The 22,488-nt window shown below is 38.2% G+C and overlaps 1 protein-coding gene across 1 annotated transcript in view; it reads right to left on the bottom strand.

The window, feature by feature from the left end:
• The window catches only part of LOC111143256 (adhesion G protein-coupled receptor L2), a 295,647-nt gene extending 280,132 nt beyond the window's left edge, over positions 1 to 15,515 (bottom strand). The window contains exon 1 of the mRNA XM_022496875.1: positions 15,257 to 15,515. The gene's annotated coding sequence lies outside the window, so the exon portion shown is untranslated. The remainder of the gene's footprint in view (positions 1 to 15,256) is intronic.
• Positions 15,516 to 22,488: the final 6,973 nt, after the last annotated feature.

Raw genomic sequence — 22,488 nt, 5'->3', positions numbered from 1 at the left:
AAAAAAATTTAGCAGAAGAAGAGGGAAAAAAATTGAAAAAGAAAAAAAAATTAAATTAACTGCAAGGCTAAAGAATCATGGGGAGAAAGCCATGAGTTCCGTGCTTTGCTTTCTCCTCTGGAATTCCGCTGCTCTCCTTGGTATTGAAACTGCACTCCTTGGTAGGTAAACTTGGTCCTGGCTGGGTTTTTTGTTGCTCTTCCAGGGGAGGGGCCTGTTGTAGTGATTCTCAAGTGTCTTTGCCCCAGGCGGCATTGCACCGCCCTTACCTGGGCCAGTCTGAGTAATCTGATCGGGTTTGCTTTCGGGAGCTTTTGTTCCCTGAGTGCTTTTCGTAGAGTTCCCGAGGATGGGAATGAAGATGGTGGCCTCCCGGTCTCTGGCCCGGAGGAGCCGAGAGCTCGGGGCCCCACTCCTCAGTGCGCCCTCAGAGAACAGCGCCCAATTACTCCCGTCACCCTGGCCTCCAGCCGCGCTCAGAGCTGACCGAGCCTGCGACCGGTTCAAGGTAACCCCAAGGTTAGAGCTTACTCTTCGGCTCTGTCTCTGTAGCCAGCTTCCCCGTTCTAATACCTGTAAACTCTGCGACACTGAGACACCCCCGATCCTTCTGTGACCCTGCAGGACCTGAGGCCAAGCTGACCCCGTGTGGGCTTCACCCCGGTTAAGCCTCTGGAGCGATGTCCCTCAGTGGAACAGACTTTTAAAAGTCCTGATTTTGTGCTCTGTTGCTCCGCCGCTTGCCGGGAGCCGGCCCCTCCCCCCGCGGTCTATCTTCCCGTCGCTTTGGATTCACTTCTCCGCCCGTCCTACCTTTCAGAAAGTGGTTGATTTTCTGTTTCTAGAGTTGCTGTTCTTCTTCTCTTCGATCTCCCGTTGGATTTGTAGGTGTTTGCAATCTTTAGATAAGCTATCTAGCTGATCTCCCGCTACCTGAAGTAGTCTCAGCCTGCTACTTCTCCGCCATCTTGACTCCTCCCCCCTAAAATGCATTTATTTTTAAGAAGTTTAATACCATATAGTCCCCATGTTTGCCTAACAATAAATAACCATTTATCTGGGCAGTCCCAATTTATGTCTTTTGCTCTGGCACAATTATTAATAACATCTCTTTTACTCCCAAAGGCATCCAAGTTTATATCAAAATTATATAGTCACCCCTACCTAGTATCAAGGCAGCATGGCATGGAAAGATCTGAGGCTTTTGAGACAAGCCCATGGGGTTCTGTGTATATTTCCTTCATTTACTTACTGTGTATACTCAGGCAATTACTTATCTACTCTGAGACCAATTTTGTCATCAACAGCATATGGATAATAATAGCTCATAGACTTGTTGGGATAACATGAATGCGATAGTATTATGTCTGGGTACATACACAAATGAGGATAATAAGATCACCTTATAAGATTGTTGTGCAGTTAACTTAAAATGATGAATTTATGCATAGTGCCTGGCACATGGTAGATAAACAAAAATACAGTTTTCGTCACACTCATTCTCATAATTATCATTATCATCTGCCATTAGTGGCTGTTTGTAAGTAAATATTAGAGCTAATTGCTTCTCTTCTTCTAACGTCATCTTTTCCAGTACTCATGTCACATCTGTGGAAGATATCCCCATAACATCCAGGAATTAGGAGCACTTTCCTAGCACTTTAGACTGGGACTGTGTTGAACACTACCCGGGCAACATTAGGTCTAGTTCCTGGGGTGACACATTGGTTCGCTTTGATACAGGAATGAGTATCTCAAAGTGCATCTCAAAAGTCCCCTCTAAGCAGAGCAGTATGAACTCTGACTTTTGGACAATCTGGGCAAGTGCCTGATTCTCCCCTCCTGAGAGAAAATTTCTTAGACGTCTCCATCTAACTCTTTATTATTCAAGTGGTTTCCACTTTATTTCATTACATACCTGTTTTTGTTTTGAATTTTAGAATGTTTTAAAAATTTGCCAGCAAGGCCACTCTGTGGGCTGCAGTGAGGTGGGTAGTGTGTGCTCTTGATGCTTTCCATCTCCCGATACATTTCTGTCTGCTTCTAGGTTACCTCTACCCCAGTTTGAGAAAGAACAGAGACTCCCTCATTGGTACCGCTGGCTTAGAACCTAGTTCTGCATTTTATGTACTTTGTGACCTTTGGCATACTACTGAATTCCTCTGAACCTGTCTCCTGGTCTTAAAAATGGGGCTACTATAAGTACCTATCAAATTGTTTGATAATGAAATGTGATCATGTCTGTAAGCCTACTAACTCACATATTAGGAATTCAATCCATGTCGGTTATTTTAAATTCTTTTTTGTGTTAGTTAATATGGTTAATGATACCTAACCAGGTCACGCTGATGAGGACCAATTTGAATTTATTTCTATTGGGACACAGAGCCCAAAAGCACATAAAATAGATGACATCTGGCTTAACACATAAAAATGTCTGTGCAACACAACACGGAGCCTCATGCAACTATCCAGGTTCTCTCTTTCAAATTCCCATAGTAACTCAGCTTTGAGTGGTAATAGCTTATTAATGACCTTACTTGACTAGGCATGCACATTTTTTGGAATCCAGTTGCCATATAGGAACCATATGGTGAGATCTCTTTAGACTTTACAAAGAGCATTAGTAAAATGAAAACAGAAATAATGTTGTGAGGTACAGGATTCAATCTGCCAGACTCCATCCTTTACCTGGTTGATACCTAGTCGTCCTTCAGGATCCCAGTCAGACACATTTTGGGGGGGGGGGGATGTTCCTCAAAGACCCTGTGCTTTCCTTTATCACTGTACTTATCACAAGCCACAGAAAATTAATGTTCATTTATGTATCTGCTCCCTTAACCTTTCAATCTCTAGCATAACCATTCTCAAAGTGAAATCTGCAGACTCCTCAAGGTCTCTGAGTCCCTTTTAGGGGGATTTGCAAAGTCAAATTTACTTTCAAAATGATACTAAGACATTACTTGTCATTTTCACTTTATGGACATATCTACTGAAAAGCATTGGTGTATAAAACTGCTAAAATTTTGAATTAAGGCAAGCGGCACCAAACTTGCTTTATCACCTAACCCTTGCAATAACAGAAAAGCAAAATAACACCAAACAAAGAACAAAAAGTAACATACCAATTTCAATTAAGAATGCCCTTTTAAAAACAATGAAAATTAACATTCATTTGATAAAGTCCAAATTCCTGAATACACATCTTTAATATTCTGCCAAAATAGTCTGCCAAATGGGATGTGTATAAAAAGTATTTGCACTATAACCGAAGGATGATGATTGTCAAGCACTTGTGAGATAAATGTTTGGGTTGCAAGCTGAAATAGCTTCTCTTTTCATGGAATACCATTTTTACTTTAAAAAACAACTGACGGACAAATCATGGTTATTCAGAGTTGGGTACATCACAGATATTTTTCAAAAGATGAATGAAAGCAAGCAAGTCAATTCAAGGAAAACAACCAATGATATTTATTGCCAATGATAAAATTCAAACATTCATACCAAAATTATAATCTAAAGAACAATTTGTATCTGCCACTGTGAACTTGACAACTTCCCAGTACTTTTCTGATAAGCTTGGTGGTGATATTAACAGTGGTGATTAAAAAAAAAAAAAGTTTTATGACATATGTCAACTTTTGGGAAATCTGCATAATTCAGTAAAACGGTATTTTCCATCATGTTATAAAATCATGCAAGTAATGCATGGGTAAAAGATCTATTCAAAATGTGAGATAAACGAGGGTGCCTGGTTGGTTCAGTTGGTAGAGCATGTGACTCTTGATCTTGGGGTTGTGAGTTTGAGCCCCATGTTATTCATAGAGATTACTTCTAAAAAGTGTAAGATAAACCAATATGTTTCAGTGTGACAGATTTTAAAACCTTCTTTGATATGCTTTCAGATTCCACCTTGCAAATGACCTTTAAAGAACTATTATTGTTGAAGTTTGGCTTAGTACCAAAGAAGGATATCACATTTATCTGAAAAGGCTATTAAAATAATTCTCTCTCATTTCAACTAATATCTGTAAAGCTGATTTTTTCATATACTTCAAACAAAACAATACATTGCACTAGATATACAAGTAGATGTGCGAATTTGGATGTCCTCTTTTAATGCAGATATTAAAGACTTTGCAAAAAAAATGTAAATGATGCCAATTTTCAGACTACATATTTGTTTTCAAAATTTTAGTTTGTTTTCATAAAAATGTGGCTTTTTAAAAAAGATTTATTTATTTTAGAGAGAGAGTAAGAGAGAGAATGCAAACAGAGGGAGGGGCAGAGGGGGGGAGAGAGAGAGAATCTCAAGCAGACTCCTCGCTAAGCAGTGAGCCTGAGGCTGGGCTTGATCTTAAGTCACTGATAATCATGACCTGAGCAGAAACCAAGAGTTGGATGCTCAACTGACTGAGCCACCCATGTGCCCCCAAAATGTGTTTTTATGCCAAAGTGCAATGAGTTTATTATTGCTATTTTTAATTGAATAAATAAATGTTATAATTTTTCAATATTCTAATATGAAAAATATCAAGAGCTATAATCCACAAAAAAAGCTTTGGGGATCCTCAATAATTTTTGAGGATGGAAATGGGTACCAAGATCAAAAAATGGAAAAATCACTGCTTCAGAGGGCAGTGCCATTCATCTTTCTATCCAAAATGTCTGTTATTCACTTGGTGCTTTATACATGTTTATTTAAGAGATGGATGGTTGATAAAATAACTGAATATTGTATATAATGCCTCAAAAGTCTTTACTATGATAGAACATATCTTGATAGGCAATATATAAGGAACCCATTACAATGCAGTTTATTATTATTATATTATTATTTGTCTGTCATTGTTTCTTGCCTCATAATGCCTATCTCCAAAACTGAGATAAGGAAAAGGACTCTTTGGTCAAAATTTATCATTTAATTAAATCACTCTAGAGACATCTACTGGGAAAATACTATTTGCCCGGCTCTAGGTTGGATATAGGTGGTGATGAGGGGGACAATGAAATAGTTTATTTTTCTTAAAGTTCATTATTTGACAGCCAAATCAAAGAATTTACTTGTTTATATATTTTACAACAAACCTGTTTGGGATAAAATAGTTTTAACACCTTTTGAAGATTTTTACAAGTTTTGGTTGACTGTTTTTTATATTGCTTTATCATTGTGCTATAAGGAATATTTAGTACCCACCTCTTTTCGAGTTTCCTGTCATAAAAGCTTGAATACCTATTAGTCCCAGACTGCGTTGGCGGGGGAGTTTTGATGGGCAGAAAAACAGAAACCTGAGGGGATAGGGTGAGTGGGGACACAGAATCTCAACTAGATTAATTTACAGGCTAAACTCTCACATGAATCAAGTCAGAACTTAAATTCTAAATCATAAGGTTTTTTTTTCTCTTTTGTATATACTATTTTGCCTCCTTCAAGACAAAGTCAACTCTGTCCTCACCAAAAAAAAAAAAAAAAGAAAGAAAGAGAGAGAAGGAGGAGGAGGAAGGGGAAGAAGAGGGGGAGAAGAAGAAAAAGAAAGGAAAAAAAAAAGGAAAGAAAAAGGAAATATGTGTAGGGATGGATGTGTTAAATAAGTCAATGGGAGAAATCCTGTCACTATACATATATCAAATCATCACAATGTACGCTTTAATAGCTTATAATTTTATTTGTCAATTATAACTTAATAAAGCTGGAAAAAAAGTCAAAGTCTTTCAAAAGGGAGAATATCTTCTTGATAACTCTTATGAATGAGAAAAGGTAGAAACAGTTTGGAATATGCAGTACATATTTTTAGTCCCACTGAATGAAGGAGATAATAAATCTTCTCTTGCCAAGAAAGAAATGCCTTTCAGTTGTGCTGACATAGTTAATATACTATATCCAAGATCTAAAACTCTGTAATTATTTCTTATATGCTATTTTATCCATTGTGAGATCCATTTTCTCCCCTTGTTTTAACATTTCTGAAATTGGGATAAGGCTATTCAATCAATGATATATCACAGTTTCATTGGCATAGTTTTGAATTTTCTTTGTACAATATAATATATTGGTACTTCTTACTATTGATAGCATTTTAAATTCAAAGAGACATAGTTTCTCAGAAAACTCCATAAGACTTGATTCTACAGTCATATGGTGACACCGTAATCAGGATAGTGGTCCTTAATGTCTTGAATTGGTTCTATTTCCCTTTCCTGTCTCATTGGAAATACCACTATTTTTTCATCTAAAGAGCAAAAAAGCTGATTTGCTTCAAGGCAAGGTAAGCAAATTTGAATGACACTATTTGATCCCAGAGAACTTCAGAGTTTGGTATAAAGTTTGCACAGGCCCAAAGGGAAAAAAATTCCAGATGTTTAGCTAATGTATAAATAAGATGTGATCACAAGGCAGAGATCACAAGGCAGAGATTTCTATATAGTGTATCCTAATTTTTATGTTACAAAATATTAAACATATTTCCAGCTTACAACTGATTATATATATTTTTATGCAAACAACATATGTAATTTTGCTTTGCATTACCCTTTTCTTTTGAAGTGTCAAGGAAAATAAATGTGTGCAAAAGCATTTATGCCACGTCACTATCTGTACATTGGTTAAACAATCAAAAGTACTTCTGCAGATGCATGTATGAAAATTATGAGCATTTCCACTTCCTCAGTCAAGACAGTCATGCTTTTCTGGCCGCACAAACGCATAATGGAAACACAATTGCTTTAAATAATCAAAATACACAAAGGCACATTTTTCTGAGTGATTGGAAATAACCCTGACAAATGCTCGCATTTGGTAAATTATGAGCTAGCCAAGGTACGTTTGCATAAATATAATGAAAAACATTTTTAAAAAATTTAGTAAGCATATAAAGCAAGTCATTCTCTTTTAATGAATTTCTTTGACAGATAAACCAACAACCATGCAGGGCAAGTTTATGAAGGTGCCTCCCTGAGTGCTTGACAGTGTGTGCATGTGTGCGTGTGACATGCACGCATGTGTGTGTATATACATATAGAGACAAAGAAAAATCCTGTAGAATTATGTGAGACAGAGATCTTCCTGCAACTAAAAATTAATACAGAAAAAGCCTAGACATATCACATAGCTACTAGTATTTTGAAAAGAACACAAACGATATGCAGTGGAACACTATGGTAATACGGCACACAAATAATTTATCTTTCCCATACACAACTCTTTGGTAACAGAGAGCATTACATAAGTAACCACATAATTATATTCCCTCCCAACAGTCTAGATACTACACCTCAGCTGTACACTTAAACAGGCATCAATATATAGTTGAGAGGATTTGTAGGTGTCTGATAATAAAAGTGTTTGAATAGGGCAAGAAATAATTTTTTACTCCCAGGTAAAAATAATTTTCTTTTCTTTTTTTAAAAATATTTTGTTTATTTACTTGAGAGGAAGAGAGAGTGAGAGAGAGCATAAGAGGGGAGAGGGTCAGAGGGAGAAACAGACTTCCCACTGAGCCATGAGCCTGATTCGGGACTCAGTTCCCGGACTCCGAGATCATGACCTGAGCCAAAGGTAGTAGTTCAACCAACTGAGCCACCCAGGTGCCCTAAAAATAATTTTCTACTCCCATGGCACTGTTATCTGATTGCTTTGTGTAGGTCTGAGTACTGAGCACTACAGCATGTGGATACAACAAAGCAAAAAGCTTTGGAAAGATGTTATTTGCTTAAGATTTTCTAGATTAGCTTATTTCTTAAGAGAAGCATAATAAGGTAGGGAGAATGACCACTGAGTTTGCTACTTAGTTAGTCAAGCTATTCCAAGAATTCTGTAGTCTTTAGAAATTACTAGAAGCTGAAGAACACACCTTTAAATGAAATGGTTGTTTTATCAAGGTTATTTTCAAATGGTCTTGCTCCAGAAGACAATCACCCACATCTATAGGTGTAAATTGTGCTCAAAAAGATAAAATAAGGGGCGCCTGGGTGGCTTAGTGGATTATAAAGCCTCTGCCTTCAGCTCAGGTCATGAACTCAGGGTCCTGGGATGGAGCCTCACATCGGGCTCTCTGCTGGGCAGGGAACCCGCTTCCCTCTCTCTCTCTCTCTGCCTGCCCCTCTGCCTACTTGTGTTCTCTGTCTGTCAAATAAATAAATAAATAAAATATTTTTAAAAAAAAGATAAAATAAGCCAAGGACAGTGGGTGGAGTAGAGATGACTTTTTGGAAGGTGGGGGTGGGGGTGGGGAGATTCTTTTAATTCCTAAACATGAATTGTAGGAAGAGCCTGATTGTCTTTTACCGCCTTAGTCATCTTTGAACATCATCAACTTTTCCCCATTAACTGCCACCCACATTCCCCTAACAACAGGAAATAAAAGCTTGAGAGAAATGAGAATTACAACAGGGCACTGGTTGGGTAAAATGGAGCAGCCAACCAAGTTAAACTGGTGTCACTTGCCTCACTCTTTGAGGTAGTTCTTATCCTTATCTCTTCTTCCTCTCATTTAAGACTAAACTCCTAGAAAGCTTAATGCTTTGCTTTACTTTCAATATTCAAATACACTGAAGATATTTGGTAAAGATTTATCACTTAGCAATATGATTTCTCTTCCCATAATTTCAGTGAAATCTTTTTCCTATTGGTCTCAATGACTAACTCATTGGGACATCCAGTGTTTTCATATTTCATCTTCCTTGTCTCTGTATCCTCCTTTTCAGCTGACCAGTCCTTTCTTTTAGAAACTCTCCACCCTTCCTCTCTATGGACACTCCCAGTTTTCTTTCTCCCTCCCCTTCTCTCCCTTCCCTTCTCTTCCCTTCCCATCCCTTCCCTTCCCTCCTTTCTTTCTTTCTTCCTTTCTCCCTCCCTCCCTCTCCATCTCCCTCTCTCCCTCTCTCTCTTTCTTTCTTTCACTGGGGGAGGGGCAGAAGGAGAGAGAACGAGAGAATCCTAAGCAGGCTCCATACCCAGCTTGGAGCCTGATGTGGGGCTCGATCTCACAACCCTGAGATCATGACCTGAGAGGAAACCAAGAGTCAGATGCTTAACCAACTGAGACACCCAGGCGCCTCTCCTAGTTTTCTTTCTAACTGTGTGACTGAAGCTTTTGTCTCCTTCCTCTTCACACGTTCATATGTGTGATCTAAAAGTTTGTTCCTTAACCCTCGTCTTGCCTGTTCTCTGTCTTTCCTAACAATCTCATCTACTAGTTGGTCCTTGAGTGCGAGTGACCCCCATAGTTCTGTCATTCTCTCACAGGGCTGGATACAGGTGTTTACCTGTACACTTCTCTATGAAGATAGGCTCTGGCACCTCGAAAAACTCAGTATATCCAAACTGAATTTATCCAGTATATCCAAACTGAATTATCACATTTCTATCTCCTCATGTTTCCTATTTTGTAAAAAATGTCATCACCAATGTTTGAAATCTCAAAGTCAAGTTTGACCACTTTCTTGGTCATTTCCACAATAATTTACAAAACCCTGTCAATACTTCCTCTGAGATATTGCTGTGATTTATATCTTCTTTTCCAGCCATTCTATAGACTTCCCAATAACCTCATAAATGTTCTTTAGGTTCTTCGGCATCCAAACCACTTTATACGTTGCTGCCAGAAAAATCTCTATTTTTTTTTAAAAGATTTTATTTATTTGTTTATTTGTCAGAGAGAGAGAGAGAGAGAGAGCAAGCAAGGGGAGCGGCAGGCAGAGGGAGAAGCAGGCTCCCCACTGAGCAAGGAAAAGCCCCATGTGGGACTCGATCCAGGGACCCTGGGATCATGACCTGATCTGAAGGCAGACGCTGAACAGACTGAGCCATCCAGGCATCCGAGAAAAATGTCTTTAAAACAGAATTTTTTCTTGTTAATGTATATTGTCTTACCTAAATGCATTTGCTTCAGTCATTTGCTTCACTAATATTTTCCTTTTCCTACAGAAGAAATCTCTCTCTTGTTGGTGCCTTTATATCATTAAGTATTCTAATCTAACAGGATAGACTCATTTGTTAGTGAGCTCTATAAGTAAAGGGCCTGATGTGTCTACTTCAAATCTCTAACATACCCTGTAGTGACTGACATAAGGTAGACCCTCATGAAATCTTTGACTTCGGGGTTGGGTTTATTTTATTTTTTTTTTTAAGATTTTATTTATTTATTTGAGAGATTGAGAGAGAGCATGAGAGGGGAGAAGGTCAGAGGGAGAAGCAGACTCCCCACAGAGCTGGGAGCCCAATGTGGGACTCGATCCCAGGACTCTGACCTGAACTGAAGGCAGTGGGTTAACCAACTGAGCCACCCAGGCGCTCTTGGGGTTGGGTTTAGTATCATTCGTTTGTTTAGAAACCTTCAACATTCCCTATTTGTTATACCCCACAAACTTTTACCTGGTCAGTCAGACCTTTTGATTTGGGATCTGGGAAAGCTTGGCAAGAGGATAGTCCAAGGCAGAGGAAGAGGCCCAAACAAAAAGGAAATTGAGAGAAGCCCAGCAAATGGCAGCTGGAAGCATTCTCAGGCAATATTTGTATTGTTCTTCTGCCTGCTGAGTGTGGCCTGACCCTTGGGGGCCCAGACGTGCACATACCGCAACCACCAATCTCTCCAGGAATCACGGAATGCGCAGTGCCCCTGTTATACCACACCCAGGCCTGCCACTCCCAGGGGATGCCCTGTGTCTGTTGGCAACCACTCAGTGACTGACGTGCTATGCTCCTGTCTTCTGGCAGGAAAACTGGAAGAGCCAGCTAAGCCTAAGAATGCACCTGTCCTGAAATGCTAATGGTAATTCCAGACATATCAAGCAGAGAGTTACACTTTTGGGGCCTTATCTCTGCCAAATGATCCATGGGTACTGTATTAAACTCTGTTTTTCAGAAGATGCTGCCCTGCTGTTGGTGCCTAACCCAGGGGGTATGAGTCAACAGGAATCTGGGTTCTGTGGGAAGAAAGTATTATGATAAAGGGAGACTTGGGCAGTACCATACAGCTTTCTCCTTTGTTAAACAAATACATTGACTGTCACCAGCAAGGATGCAGGAGAGCAGAGGGAAAGGGAAGCTCCAGAGAGATGGTAGGTTTTCTCCCAAAGGTGAAGCTCCTTTGTGCATTGAATGTGTCTTCTATTTCATGAGCACATGTCTTCCCCAGAGCTCCTCTCTCACTGTGGAATACAAGAGTGCTACACTGGAAACAACTACTTTAAGTGTACTGATAGTGGAGAATGTAAACTTATAGACTATTAGGTAATTACAAGTCCAGTCCTATTACTCACTTTACCTGGGGGTGAGTCTATGTCTAAGTGAACCTTTTATAAAAACCCATTTCCATTTCTCCATTGTCCCTCATTTCTTCACCTAATTTCATTGTCATTTATTTTGCTGTACCCTTTTTTTTTTTTCTCAGTAAGAAAGTAAATTCATTGTTATCTCCCTGTCATGTCCATCCTTTCCTATACCTTCCCAGGGGACGATCTCAATAACATCTTCACTAGGATCAGAGGCATCTGGCACATAGTCTCAAAACTTCCCTCATCCTTACTCCAGATTTTTTCTGTCACCATATTCTTTTCCTCTTTTTTCTTGGAGTAAAAAAAAAAAAAAATTTAAACAAGTTTCTTTAGCTAGCATTATAAGCTGGACTCTCCCCAGTTCCTGCCCCATTAAGGACACATTTCCTCCTATACTCCAAATTGTTCCTGCTCCAGCAGCTCTTCCTCTCATGGTCAAATCTCCACTTTCCTAAAAAAATTTTTTTTTTCTTGCTTTACCTCTTTCCTTTCACTTTTTGAATAAAGATTCCACACATTTTCTATTTCTAGTTATTATCACCTTCATTTTTCTCATGCCCTTGAAGGACATATTCCGCACCCATGAATATATGGAAACAACTCTTGTTGACCTAATTCTTGCTGAATCATTCACTACTGCCAGCCCATCTATGGTTCTCACTCTGTAATAATCTTCACGGCAGACCCTTCTGAATCATCCTGGTTGTGCTTCTACACTGGGTTACAAGCTTTTTTCATAACTCTTCCAAGCTAGAGCTTCCTCAGATTTCCTGAAAACCTTCCATCTCCATAATAAGTCCTCTTCCTTCTTCTCTACACATTTATTCTCTTTCCTTCTAGCAAGGAATCACTTCTATCATCTATGAATAGAGGTCTTTTCTTAAATCATCACAACCCCACACTACAAGTCATTTTCTGCAGACAACATCTGCAGATTTTTTTGATCTCCTTGGTAAAGATAACAATATATCTACATCCCAAATATGTGTGTGTGTGTGTGTGTGTGTGTGTGTGTGTGTATAAAATATTTGCATCCCAGCCAGAGATGCAGACATATTTTGGGAATTTATTTTTGGCTTATTTTTGATTTTCCTTTCTGATTTATGGGTGTCTGATTGTCATAGAGCTTCAAGGAAAAGTTGTTTCAGCTCATGGTACTTAGGATTCATAGTTAGCCTTTTGAAAACTGCTGTTTTCAAATTACCATGTACACATCATGGAGACACCCTTGAATTCTTGCACTACTCTGGATTTTCTCCTTCCTTCCTTGCATATTTTTTATATGTAGGGTGAAAGGGTTAGGACTGCCCCAAAAGTGAAGTGGGAGCCTCCGTGATGTATATGGATGTTTTCATTGTCCCCTTTTGTCTTTATACATATACATATCTCATATCTGTAGGAAATCTTTGGCCATGGGATATTTGAACAGGGTTTTTAGGAAGGAAGGGTCATGTTAGTGAACACTCTATCCCCAGCATGTAGATGAAGACACGTAGATGACTGCTTACTTTTGGTCAGATCAAATGGTGTGAAGCATCCTATATCCATCCACAGGATGTGTCCTACTTGCCTCCTTGAGAAATGACTATTCTTACGGATATAGGCTTTCAGAAAAAGATATTGACAGCCTTCCTCTTCAATCTATTCTTCTACAGATGGACTGTGGGGCTCGCCTGATGGACTGTGTGACAAGTCTCTCACAGTGTCCATTCAGCCCTGGGGGCAGAGGCAGCTCCCTTTATCTAACACAATAGGGTCAAAGAAAAGTCAGAGAGGGAGTTAGTCTCCCAGAAAGACCATGAGAACTCTCTTTATGGAAGGCCATAGATTCAAGTTTCAGTAATGTGGGTTTCTCTGAGGTAATAACTGCTAATAGCATATATTTCCCAGGGAAACTGAGTTAGGTTCCTTTGTACAACTCCCGAGAGAAGAGAGAAGGCAAAGGCAGGGACTGTGTCTATCTTGCTTACTTTGTGTCCTCTGACAGAAAGAAGTTCTCCCTAAATATTTGTGGAATTGAAATGTGGCCAAAGAAATAGGTAGCACTTGATAGTAGTACTAGGTTTTGGGGACTTAAGCAAATTTCTTATTTTCTTATATTATTTTCTGAAGAAAGTATCACATATTCCTGGGGTTGTGACTTAAGATTTTTCCCTGAGGCATTGTCAAGGAAGTTAGGAATTGGTAGAAATTGATCTCTGCTAAGAGATTCAGTGGTCGGATTGGAAAATCTCACCTTAGTACATTTAAGGGTTAGATGCTCTCCTAAAGAAAGCAGTCCTTTTCTTAAAGGCTCTAGCCCTAGCTGAAGCTGGCCATAAGATACTAGATTTGGTAGACAAGCAGACAATTCAGCTGTGACCACTGCTTTATTCCTCCCGGGATTTAATTACCAATGTACCTTTTTTGAAGATAGTTTCGCCAATTATGAAAAATGACCTCTTTGGATAATTACATAAATGTCAAATAGAAATAGCCTATAACCAGTATAAATGTTACTGCCATCAAATAGTTATAATATCGGCCTTTCAGCAATGTTTAGTGTACCCTCAACAGCTTTTTTTAAACCCAAAACATTTTATTTTAATCAAGAAGAAAACAAGGTATGTCACAGATGAAAATGACACACATATTTTTGTGCTTATTATTTAAAGAAAGGGGAAACATCTGAAATCTGTTTGCTAACTACAGTATAGTACAAATTAGCCTGCAGGCACCGTGTGTGCTGTACCCTGTCTGCTTGCCAGCCCTGCTTAGTCCCAACGTATTAATGAGCAAGTGCAAGTATTTGAACAATCAGCATTTCCGCATTTGCATGCAAACTCTCATGCTGTGTAATTATACACAGAGCTGGCACTCAAATTAATTAAAGCTGATTTCTCTGTGACTGCAAACTGGTCATATCCTCAGCTTTGCCTTCCTATGAAGTCATCACTCTACATTCAACGTGACACTTCTGTCCCTGGCATTCTCAGTAATGCTAATGTTCGACAACTGTGAATCCGGCAATATTTTAGATTGCAGCTGACAATGGCTGGGTGTTCTTGTGCTTTTCCTCTCCTCCCTATTTTTCTCCTTTCTGGTATAAAGATAAAGAACAGCTTTTGAACGCCTGCTTTGTAATTATCTCAAATAATAATGCAAACAAATTACATATATTGTTTCAGTCGGTTCCCTCCCTCTTTTATGACTCCACCCACTTGATTAGTGCTTACAAACAATTCATCAAACTTAAAAAATCTGTTTGTTTGATAGTAGCAAACAATTAGTTTTGATGGCTTTTGTCTTAATTTTGAAAAGGCTTTAACAAATGGTGTTTTATTTTCATAGATAAGGATCTCATAATTCAGGATCAGGAAGATTAGGAGAGAAAGAGGCAGGAATGACTGCTAGATTTGATTAAGACTTTTTGAATCCTCATCAAACACAGCAGTATTGCAACAGAGACTATTATTTGCCAAAGAGATCCATAAACGTTACCTTCTAGGGCACGGGCTTTCCTCAGCTCTTCCATAATAAAGCCATCACCCTTCGGTTTCTCAGTTCCTCAGAAGGAACTGTTTCTGTGACAATTGCTTTGAAAAGACATCCTTAGAGCAATTAAGATATCATTACGAGTCTCTCTTCCTAAATTTAAATCTCTGAATACAGGTGGCTACTAAAAAACACCATCATGTAGGGCCCGGGAGATGAGCTGCTTTGACACGTTCCTCTGAAATCACTCCTTAGCACTCAACTACGGCTCGTCCTCATTCCTCTGTATCCCATTAGCCAGAAACCGCACAGATAACTATTCGCAGGGGCTGGATGTCTCTTTTTAGAGCAAGCACCAAACAGTTCTGTCCCTCAAGTTCAAGACCCTGGAATACACTGCCAAGAAGATTGCCCTAGTAATCTACATTTGAAAGGAAAGATCAAGCAGGGAAATCCTTTATAATCAATCTCTAGTGATCAAACCAGGAGATATAATTGCCCTTACCTTATCAGTAGTACTTCTGGGTCCACATAGAACATCAGTTAGCAAGCTCCCTTCAAATTCCAGTTGGCATACAGGTGAGAAAGGAGCATTGAGTTTCTCCCGGAGAGGCTTCTGGGGAGATCACAGTCACTATTATTGTGATCCGAAGCCTGCCCTTCTGTCTTGTCATGAATTTCCTACGCAGACAGGTGTCATATTGGCATGAATTTCGTTGCCAAGTGCAGTTTAAGAGGTGGGCGTGGCTGTGATCATGTAGCCAGTTCCACCTGTCTCTAAACCCTCATAACCTCCATGCTTTCAAAATGTCGCTCAGGTCTTCTGTGACTTCATGAGTTACCCACGCACTGGGTCCGACTAACAGAGGTGTGGGAACAGTATCGAGTTAAGCAGCACTGTCATTGCAGTACACAATGCTCATTGCTACCGGCAAATACCTATTTGCTGAATCAGGATTGGGCTGCACTGAGCAGGACTAGGCAGTTCTACCGCTTTCTGTTTGTTTCCTTTTTAGAAACCATCCTCTCCTAATTAACCATTTAGCAAAAATAGATTCTTTTTGATGTTCATTCCCTAAAAATATAGCTTTTATAAGCATAGAGACTTACTATATTTTAACCTTTTTTTTTTAAAAGCAAGCACATGCAAAACAAAAGGCAAAGAAAACTAGAGTCCCCCAAACAATTAAAACGAACATGACCGCATATGTTGTACTTTCTGCTGTTAAACTTTCTGATAGCAAATAAATACATTTGTTAGTTATGATTCTTTAACTTCTTATGGGAGAAGGATAATAGGAGAAATGTTGTGTAAACCTTGTAAGAAAAGGGAATCCTTTACATCTTAAGGAATAATAGACAGCTGGTACTCAAAAAAGTTTTTTTAATTACTGGTGGTATTTTTAAAAAGTTGATTGACTACACATCTCCTTTAGGTGTATGTATAAATGGAATTCAGGTTTGCGAGTGACTAGATAAGATTTTAGAAACTTGACAGCGTTACATGTTTTATTAATCATTGTAAGTATAACATGATCACAACAAAGTCTAGAAAATAAGGAGCTCAATAGATGTAAATGGCATGTCTTTGAATTACAGTTTCTACCCATTTTATCAGTGTACTCTGGAAGTGGTGGGCTGTTAATTTTTTAGACTCCTCAATTCCTCGGTGACATTTAAATCAAGAAAACTCTTTTTCCTTTTTGTTTGGGGGTGGGGGGAACTGATCTAAATTCAAATATCAAAGTATGGCCCAATATCCTATCCAAACCAAACATTTCTTATGTAATTTTGCCTTTTCTTCAACCTGCCCACCAGCTAGCACAAAACTGACAGGTACATAATGAGATTTAACAGATTTTTGCTAAGTAAATAGTGGTACATTTAAAACTGTGTATGTGGACATTGTAAATGATAGAAATCAACTAACCTGCAGACTCTTGAAGGTTTCCTTCTTGTACGGGGCTTATGCAAGGTTTGCATATAAACGCGAATGGTAATCATTCTCTAAATAAATTGAAATTAAATAACTTTGACGAGAATACATTAGTAAGTCTAAGATGATCCATTCTGATTTTAGATAGAGATCTTCCTTATTTTGACCAATATCTTCCTGAATTGTCTATTCTTTGGTATGATTTTTTTCTGAGGCTTCGCGAAGCTTTGAGGATAAATTTAATCCCTATTCCGCATGAAAGTTATTCAACTATTTGAAAAATGGCTATCATTTTTCCCTAAGTCTACTCTTTTTTCAGTCGAACATTCCTTTAATCATTCTAATATGAGATGGCTTTTAAGGTTTCTCACCATATGGGACAGATTCCAGTTTGTCCATGTCTCTTCTAAATGTGACATCAGAACCGAATGCATTACTTGAGACATCGTCTAATTATGCAAAGTACATGGATATTGATGCCTGCCTTGTTCTGCCTTCTATTTCTAATAATTTAGAATTTTATGAAGGCAGGAAATGCATTCTGAGGAGGGGTTGGCATCATTATCACACTCTTAGTTCTTGAATTTTTAAAAAATGAAAAAGTTTAAGTATTTTCATACCGAATTCTTTCCATTCCAGCCTCTTGGGACGTGTTCTTACTGTCGTTGAACTTTGGATGGAAATAGACTTTATATCCATCCATACTAGAGCTCACATTTGGTACCAGCCATTGTTCTAATTCCTTGAGGCATTTTTGAATCCCGATTTTGCTACCTGATGTCTTAGTTACTATATTTTATGTTGTGTCATTTTTGGAAAGACATCTGCGTGGCTACTATGGGTCAGGCACTATGTCAGGCAGTGATGATACCAAAGGCAAGGAGACATGGTCACTTTCCTGAGAAAGCTCACAGCAAAACAAGGACACTGACAATATAATTATTATGCCTTCCATGTTTTTTTTGAAATCACTAGCAAAAAAAAAAAATGATAGTACAATTCTCAGAGATCTCTCTTCAGATTGACAACACTCAATCACCCTTAGCTCATGAGAATAAAATGTTAACACCTATCATTTTTATTGAGCACTTGTGTAAGGATAGGTAAAAAGCACTTCATGTACATTATATCATTTAAAAAGCACAGCATCTTTGGGATGTAGATAGCTTTAATCTCTCACTACAGTTGAGAAGATTTAGGCTCAAAAAGTTTATGCAACTTGCACAAATTGACATAGCTGGTAAATTGCAGGGCTTTACTTTGAACTGCCAAGGTTCCGTGACTGCAAATTTCATTCTTCATCACTCTTAAAGAGGTAATTCTGTCATTCTTGGAAACTTTCTAACTATACTACAAACTAATCTAACGTATCTTCTAAGAATGCATGAGAATTTTGATTAAAGGACTTGCCAAAATTCAGTTATACTTTTTTTTTCTTAAGAGTAAAAGTAATATATTTTACCCGGAGCTATTTTGTTCTTAATGAACCCATATTGATTTTTTTTTAATATTTTATTTTTTTTAAGATTTTTATTTGTTTGACAGAGAGAGAGAGAGAGAGCACAAGCAGGAGGAGTGGCAGGTAGAGGGAGAAGGAAAAGCAGACTTGATCCCAGGACCCTGAGATCATGACCTTAGCAGTAGGCAGATGTCCAACTGACTGGGCCAATCAGGTACACCGAACCCATATTGATTCTTAATAGTCACTGACATTGTCTCAAAATGCTCACTTTTACTTTAATAATTTTGTCCGAATTTTGCTAGAGAGTGATGTCGAACTCACTGGTTTGCAGTTCACAGAATCAATCTTTCCTTTCTAATAAAATCAGATCAGTATAGACTCATCTTCAGTTTTCTTGATTCTTCCCTATTCTCCATGATACCTCGGAAATAATTGGTAGAGGTTCTATGAACACATCTGAAATTCTTTCTTTCCTGAGCACACCAGAACGTATTTATGTAGCTATCTGCTTCACCTTCTTGGGGTTCGTTTCCTGAAAGTGAGCTCTTGAAAGTGAAGACTGAATTGTTCTGCACCAAGTTTTATATGTCGAACACACTTTTAAATATTTGTTGGGAAAAAATTGACATAGTGGAGAGGGAAAAAAGCTCTACAATCTTGTTTTATATAAAAGAAAAAAGACCCCTATGTTTTGCCTTCTTGGGAGGAGCAACATTAATATCACACATAAATGGTTCTTTTGTTAAGGGGAAAAAAAAAACCAACTAGAGAAATCTGTATGAGATATTCAAGTTGAGAAAGTCAAGGTCCTTTTGGACATAGCCTGATGGGCAACATTAGCTAACAGGAGGGCTAAATTTCCCTATAATAAATGATGAACAATTTGTCAGTCTGGGACATGGGACTTGGACATGGGCAGAAGGGAAGAGATATGAAAGTGTAGTGGTGTGAGGGGCTTCCCAAGACCATGGCAGAAAGGCCAGAACACAACAGAAGAACACAGACAGGGAGGAATTCTGAAGCTGCTTACACGCAAATCTCAAAACATGGCTGTGCTGGCCCAAGAGGGGACTCAGAAATGATAATAGAGGACAGAATCCTTTTCTTCACGACAAGGGATGATCCCAATTTTATAAAGTGAAAAAATACCTTTGAAAGAGGAAAGACCTTCTTTGGGGTAACATTAATTATTCTAGTTTGAGTGGATATTAGAAAATAATAAATCTCTTATATTCTATAATAGTCTATTGATATAATTTTCCCTAATTGTACTTTTACTACACTGTATTTTGAAGAGTTGCATTAATTCTTTCATGGAGTAGTATATATTTTTATTACATAGAAAAGTCCAAGATTATTTCTGGTATGTAAGCAGAGAATGAAAGGAAGGTATGTCATCCAGAGAATATCAAGTCCTCTGATACGAAAGGCTCTTAAAAATATTATTTTACTCTAGCTAGAAAAGACTAAAGCATCATTATAATATGAATTTCACAGAAATAACCAAAAAACTGTCAGGAAAAAAAAGGCTTTTTAAGACCATTTTCCTCCAGAAGAACAGTGTATGTGTGTGCATACACATATAATATTATTATCAATATTCCTAAAATATTCTTAATAAAACCAATGTTTAATAATAAAACTAATTCTGATGAGGAGTATCAATAATTTATATATTATATTATTAAAAGAGATATGTGTATATATATGTGTAGGTGTGTGGCAAAGAAAGATTCACAATTTTTAATCAGCTCGAAAGTAAAAATTTATTGCTGAGAATGTTTCTCTTTGGTAATATGCAGTATTGGAAGCATCAGCACAGTAGTATTATGCTAATGCATTACAGCTGGAAGATGAACCTCGCTGAAAAATTCAAGAAACTGAATACTGAACAGTTAGTTGCAGAAGGGCAATTATGAGACCTGGTCTGGTTTCATTATCCAAGATGAGTGAGAATAAAATGCAAAACTGAAACATAAATGATGCAAAGCATATTAGGTATTAGATTTCTTTTTTGTTTTAATTATCTAAGTTTTCATTAATAAGTGCTTTGAAATATATGATCTTTTCTTTGATGCTGCCTGTTTCAAAGCAACATATTATATGGGGTTCTACTGCATTATATTATAATAATTCTAATAGCTAACTTTTTTCTTACTATATGCCAGGTATTGTGCTAAACACTTCATGTACGTTATCTTTTTTATTGCTGCAATTTATGAAGTAGATAATAGTATCATCTCCTTTTAAAAGCAGGAGCAACTGAAACACAGAGAAGTTAAGCAACTTGTCCAAGGTCACATTGTTAGCAAATAATTGAGCCAGGACAAAACTCATGTAGAATGTGGGGACTGTACACTGCTCATTTATTTTGCATCTACTGTGTGCTATCTTTATGTACCTGCTATGTTCTTAAGTGTTTTCATATGTTGTATACCCTCAGGAAGGAAAAATTCATCATTCTAAGTTATTTTGTAATGCTAACCAGTTCTTAATATCCTATTCAAGGGATGCCTCAGTGGTTAAGCATTTGCTCTCTGCTCAGGTGATGATCCCAGGGTCCTGGGATCGAGTCCTGCATAGGACTCCTTGCTCAACTGGGAGCCTGCTTTTCCCTCTGCCTGCTGCTCCCCTTCTTGTACTCTCTCTCTTTCTCTGACAAATAAATAAATAAAATCTTAAAAAAATATATCCTATTCAAAGTGAATGTAAAATATACTTTATCTGTTAAGGCTAGCTCAAGTGTCAAGTTATTTATGGATTTTGTTGATTTCATAGAGCAGAGCTGACTACTGTCTCCCTTGAATCCCCAGTGCCCTGTTCAGATGCCTGTATACACCCAAAATATCCATGGCTCTTATTTATTTACATATCTACTTATCTGAGGGGCCTACCTTGGTGTTGAAATGCAATAGCTGTTAACAAACATTTGTGTAATGAATCAACAACTGGGGTAGCCCTTATCTTTTCTGCATCATTTTTTTGACACATAATTTTCCCTGCCAGGCACCAATTTGTCTCCTGCTGGGGGAAAGCAGAGTACTGCCTTCTCTACACTTTGAATTAATGTTTTTCCTGTTGACTAAACTAAAGTGGTAAGGAAACATGAGTTTCTCTGCTCAAACTAGCAATACTCTTGATAAATATTTGAAAAATACTGAATCAACAAGCTTTGTGTTGGACTACCCCAAAGAGAAGTTGCCTAAAATTTGACTATTGTGCCTGTGATAGATGGGGCTCAATATTATTCTTCCCAAAAGTCTTTATTATTAAGCAAAGTGACCCATAGTTGAAACAGAGAAGGAAACTATAATGTTTTCACCCCAACAGAGACCCGGAAAGAAGAGAAAGTCAAGTGCAGACTAGTGCATTGGCATGATACTACTCTTTGCTTGTTTTTATCCACTCATCTGACATTTATTGAATAGATGAGAGGATGAATAAACGACAGGAAGAGGGGTGGGACGCTATAGGCGGGCTCTGAGATGGCTGCAGAGAGCAGGAGACCCCTGAGTGGAGCACTAGAATAAAATTTAGTTAAAAGGGGGGAGAATGACTGGGGTGCCTACGTGGCTCAGTGGGTTAAGTATCTGACTCTAGATTTCAGCTCAGGTCATGATGTCAGGGTCCTGAGATCGAGCCCCCAGTCGGACTCTGTGCTCAGTGGGGAGTCTGCTTTAGATTCTCTCTCTCTCTACCCCTCCCCTCCTCTAAAAATAAATAAATAAATAAATCTTAAAAAAAAAAAAAGAGGAGACAGTAGAAAGCAGGCAGTATGAAAAATATAAGAAAGAGCATCAACCACATGGGGACCCAGGCGCACAGGTCCTCTTGGGTAACTGTGAGAAGTTCAGTGGAGTAGAAGTTTCTTGGAGTAGGGAAGAAAGTGTTAGCCACATGGTCCAGCAGATTTTATGATTAAAAAATGTAGCAGGAGACCTGTACTGGAGGCCTACCTCTGTCAGGACTTCAAGAGTCGGACTTATAAAAGTCTTTTTACACTATGGGTGCAAAAAGCAAATGCCTAAAAAGGCCTAGTAAGTAATGGTTAATGAGTAGGGAGACTGGGAATAAGGCAACGGGAAGTAGTGTACTGAGTTGCCATGGGCCATGTGGTAGCCACTGGGAGCAGAGTTTCCAACTATCCCAGATAAGTCAGCTACTTAGTTTTGTTGTTGTTGTTTTGTGAAATCTCCAATTTTTAAAGTATGGACAACTAGTTTGAAGTTTTTAAAATATTATAGTGGCAAAAATAATTTATGCCTATTACCATTCTGTAGGTCCTGATATAAGTTTTCTATTCTATGAAGTGAGTTGACAATACTTGCCCGATATTTCT

Source organism: Enhydra lutris, unplaced genomic scaffold, assembly GCF_002288905.1.
Source record: "Enhydra lutris kenyoni isolate GAN:26980312 unplaced genomic scaffold, ASM228890v2 scaffoldscaffold9, whole genome shotgun sequence".
Taxonomy (NCBI): domain Eukaryota; kingdom Metazoa; phylum Chordata; class Mammalia; order Carnivora; family Mustelidae; genus Enhydra; species Enhydra lutris.
Note: the sequence above shows the minus strand (reverse complement) of the source record. Positions and strands in the feature narration are given on the sequence as shown.